Source organism: Engraulis encrasicolus, chromosome 20 (assembly GCF_034702125.1).
Source record: "Engraulis encrasicolus isolate BLACKSEA-1 chromosome 20, IST_EnEncr_1.0, whole genome shotgun sequence".
Lineage (NCBI taxonomy): Eukaryota > Metazoa > Chordata > Actinopteri > Clupeiformes > Engraulidae > Engraulis > Engraulis encrasicolus.
Genome location: NC_085876.1, coordinates 935,001 through 940,000, shown reverse-complemented (window position 1 = coordinate 940,000; position 5,000 = coordinate 935,001). Strand labels below are relative to the sequence as shown.

Sequence of the window (5,000 nt, the reverse complement as noted above, 5' to 3'; positions counted from 1 at the left end):
ACCGACGCACGCCGCGCACGCACGTCAAGCAATGCAACACTGCCTGGAAGCTGCAACCACACCCACCGCGCCACATACCGCACCCGCCACCTAAGCGCCCAACGCCTGCCTCCCTGGCAGCAGACTCCGAGGCCTCCTCATAATTTGCTTCCATTAGCCGTCCAGCATCATTCACCTTGCTGTTGCCGAAAGCCTTGCCGACAGTAGCCTAAAGTAGAGCCGACAGTCCGCCGACAGATCGCACATCATCTCCCTCCGGTTGGCCCCGCGCCAACCGCTCCCTCCCCACCCAACTTTCCCTCAACCTCCCCGGAGTGCTCGTGCCCGATCTGCGCGCGTCCGCAAGACCCTCCTCAGCAGCGGGTCATCTCCAGCCCGTCCACCTTCCAGTGAACAGGCTACACAATTGCCAACCCATTATTTTGCATCTCAGCCGTCGCATTGATAGGTACCCGTTTTGTTTATAGTTTCACTTAACTCAGCTCCAGCTCCTTGCTCTCGTATCTACATCGCCACTTGCTACCACTCCTTCGATGTGAATGCATTATTTTCCATATTTCTATCATGGCATCAATTTAACCCGCCGTGTCGGTGGCGACCGCGTCGCTACACCCCCTCCTCCTCTTCCCTCCCCACCCTATCCCCCATCCAGTTGGCAACTGTCAACTGCTCCCTCTTTCCCTCCCCATCACCCGTCCGACACGGGTCCGCTCCCGCTGGAGCGCCACCGGGTTCCATGTGCCCGGACCAAACATGCGTCAGATCGCAGGTGGCTCCGTTAGCGACCGCGTCACTACTCCCCCTCCCCCTCATCCCTCCCCCCTCCACTTCCCACGGCCGAGGCAGTCCTCGGTCGTCTCCCTCCGGTTGGCCCCGCGCCAGCTGCTCCCTCCCCACCCAACTTTCCCTCGACCTCCCCGGAGTGCTCGTGCCGGATCTACGTGCGTCCGCAAGACGCTACTCAGCAGTGGGTTATCTGCAGGCAGCTCCGCAGCATCGACAGCTCGATGCATAGGAGTGCCTGTGCCTGGTGCCCGCATCCACCACCATTCATATCACAGGCAGTTTCGCATACAGCGCCGCATGCGCACGGAGGCTACTCGAGCCGCCGCTCGGACCGAATATGACTTCACAGCTAGTCCTCACCAACTTCACCGCTATTGCGCTCGTAACGGCTCGCCACCCCCAGACTACTCAATGCTGCAGTGGCTTACATTCTCAGTACCTAATTTGTTTCACCCCTTTTTGCTATCGCCACGTTAACACTAGAACTACCAGGATTTTTCTGCCTACCTAGAAGTACCAGAGAGGGGTAATTTGACCCGGTGTTGCCTCGTCGAGATGAGCGACCGGTCGCCCTATTCGATAGTGGTGTTCTATCGATTTGCGATGCCTCATCTAAATGAGCGACCTTGATTTTCCGCGGAAGGCGTTTCAATCGGTCCACGTAGGACTGTTTTAATAACCATTACTTTGTTTATTTCACGGACAGGAGTGTGCAATCGTTCGTGTGGAATTTAATAAGAACGTGCGGCTGCTGACCACTAAAAAAACCGTGAGCCTCTCGTTTCAGTAAGTTAAGAAACGTGCCATACGAAAGAGACTGAGTTGAGTTTGCGCAAATACTGGAGAAAGTGTTTGGGATCAGGGCCTGGCTACGGGTTGTTTAATGCAGTCATTTGCTGTTGGTTTGGGCTCGCAAGGCAAATTGCCACGTGAAATCATATGCTATGGGGATAAACAAGCGGTTTAGATATCCCCAGATAGCGTGTTGTGGCTTTGTTTTGGCAGATGTCTGTCATTTAATGACAAGAATCATATTTTCACAACACCCCCAGCAGTGCATTTCTTATTACCATGTTCAGGCATTTTACAATGCAGTCGATTCAAATTCTTGAGTGAAAAGGGTGAAGGGAGCATTTTGACAGCTCAATCAGAGGTGGCGTTTTTTTCCATTTTGCAATGAGAACGCCTCCTCTACATAAATAGTCTTTTCTGATCGATGTTACAATGTTCGAGGCTGAGTGTGTGAGCGATTACGGTTAGGCAACAAAGTAGCAAATGTTCGAGGCCACGCTATTTCGCAGATTTTCCAATGATCTGCTGGATGATCCACGCTATTTCCCGTTTTCCCCCGAGGGGATATATCGTTCAGTCGGTGGACAGGCTATAGGCTAACTAAACTATGGATGACTGGTGGTAACTTCAGGAGGACATAGGCTACAGTTTGAGTCACTAAAGTTGACAGTCTCAGGGGATCCTATCGTAACTTGCGGTCTCACAATTCGATGGGCAATCACCCGCGAAAACCACCGCGAGGGTGTGCGCATGCGTGCGCATGCTCAGTAGCGAAGAGAATCACATCTCGACGGGTCGCTCATATAGACAGGACACCGGCGGCTTTTACCTAATACACTAATCACTCATTTTGTTATGGTAATGAGGCTGTTGAGGGCCGTGTGTGGGGTGAGGGTGAGGGGGTCACACCTTACAGTGGTAACAGCCAAGACAAACAGGGACAGACAACTTCTTCCCAAGGGCTGTCAGCCTCCAAAATCACCACAGGTAAATAGCAACCTGCATGAAGATATCAGCAGCAAAGACAGATAGCACAGTTTGGCGGACAGTGTGTTACAGTTTTTCTCCATTGGTTTGGCTCATTTCTTGAAACTGAGATGTCATTCTCAAAACATGGACAAATCCCAAAACTAATTTGCAGTTCCTCACAACAGAATGGCATTTATCATTACTTTCATCAAATTTCAAATGCTTTTGTACATGTCTCAATCATTTAGTACATCCTTGCAAATGGCTATGTACAAGTATCCTACGAATCATATGACTGCAACCAGATAATGGTTGAATTACAGTTTTTCTCGATTGGTTTGGCTCATTTCTTGAAACTGAGATGACATTCCTATAACCATTGGGTCATTTGGCCAAACATTCTTACACTTCTGCACAACAGTTCAGATAACTAGCAAAATGTCATATACCTCCCAAAACACCTCATTCTTGCATCAGCACTAAACCGTCTCACATATAAATAGTCAGTACCATCAAAATGGCATAGATCCTTCTGAATTGCTTTGGCTCATTTGCATTCATTTAGTCCTTCTGTCAAAATAAACTGGATGGTTCAGCATAACTACATGGATCCTCATCACTCGCTCATATCACCCCAAAAACAGTTTACCCATGTGTCAAAACCAAATTTCTTCCCCACATATATCATCAGTACCCCCAAAATACATTGTCCCTTTGCCATTGTGTAAGCACTTCCAGTCAAAATGGTTAGGTGTTTTATCTACGTTCAGCTAACAGATTTCGACTATGTATAAAAATGAAAAAGTGAGTGAAACCATTGAAGTTTGACAACACAGATAATTTACCAAGGACATTTATCAGTAAGTTAACTTTCTTTACTGTAAATTCATATACAGAAAGTAATGCCCATATATCACAGGTTTCTCATGGGTTTGGCTCATTTCTCAAAACAGAGATAACATTCTCAAAATAACATGGACAAATGCCAAAGCAAATAGCAATTGTTCAAAACAGAATGTCGTTTGAAAAAATGTCAAGAAATTAGCCAAATAACAGAGGAAACTGTAGTATACATGGTTGTAAAATTATTTTCTACTAACTAGTAAAGTTACAAAACCATCTGACCTGTTGAACACTGTCAGGAATTTACGATGTAATGAAATTCTTAAAATATGATGTCCTTGACTGTTTTGGGAATTGCGTAGACCACTTTGCATATGATGACTTACACAATGAAATAATGTTTTGGGGCAACCATTAGACTGAGAATTGTCTAATTCGTTTAGATAAGCAAGGTCAATTTATTTGGAAAATGTGCTAAATGTGTCAACTGAAGGGTATTTGTACATATCCATCTGTAGAGATATACTAAAAATTTGAGACATGTACAAAGCATTTGATATCTGATGAAAGCAATGACAAATGCCATTCTGTTTTGGGAAATTGCAAGTTGGTTTGGGGATTTGTCCGTGTTGTTTTGAGAATGTCATCTCAGTTTCGAGAAATTAGCCAAACCAATCGAGAAAAACTGTAACGTGTGAATCTCCCATGCCATGTGACCATAACGACTCATGTCAATGCAACCTGGCAATTGTTAGATGGATAAATACCAGTGCATGTGGACTACTGCTTCATTTCCCTCAAGAATTTTGTGGTGAAAGAAGCTCCTCTCCAAGGAACGAAGATGCAGAAATACAGCACTCAACAGGCATTGGAAATGATCCACACACGCACACACACACACACACACACACACACACACACACACACACACACACACACACACACACACACACACACACACACACACACACACACACACACACACACACACACACACACACACACACACATGCAAAAACACTCTGTGTGTCTCAAGTACAGCTGTGAGCTGATAACAGCCACATTTCCACAACAAAAGGAGTGTCCGCAGGGGGTCCAAAGGGTCAAATGACCCTCTTGTGGGGCTTTTAGGTAAAAAGGTCAATTGACCCCTCCGTGGTAGTTCTAGTGTTAAGGACTCACATTACAGATTAAGCGGGTAAACGCATGGCCGTTAACATAGGCCTCACGTAATTGCTATTCGTAAGAGCCGTTGGTAGTCTGCGCATTATAGCATCACAGACACATCATGGTGTTTAAAGCCTCACATTTGGTTTCGCCATGCAAGCTGAGCTTCGTCATGCGTGAAGGCTTTCCGACTTGTCCCACCACCTCACCATACTCCTCCATTTCACTAGAACACCCAGTTACACTTCATCTATACTACACATAGGGGGGAGGCGGATCTCATCCCGCATGAGCTCCGTTTAAAGCATCCCAGGACCGACGCCAGCTAACATGCCAAACATGCATATACTATACGTAAACTGTACACCAAGCACTCAAGGACTAACTCGTGAAATGTAATCCGAGTCTTGCGAAAAGGGAGGACAAGACACTGGCGCATCAGC

The 5,000-nt window shown here is 46.7% G+C and overlaps 1 protein-coding gene across 5 annotated transcripts in view; it reads left to right on the top strand.

Moving 5' to 3' along the window:
* Positions 1-5,000, top strand: part of col16a1 (collagen, type XVI, alpha 1) — a 114,161-nt gene that overhangs the window by 22,218 nt on the left and 86,943 nt on the right. The window lies entirely within an intron of this gene.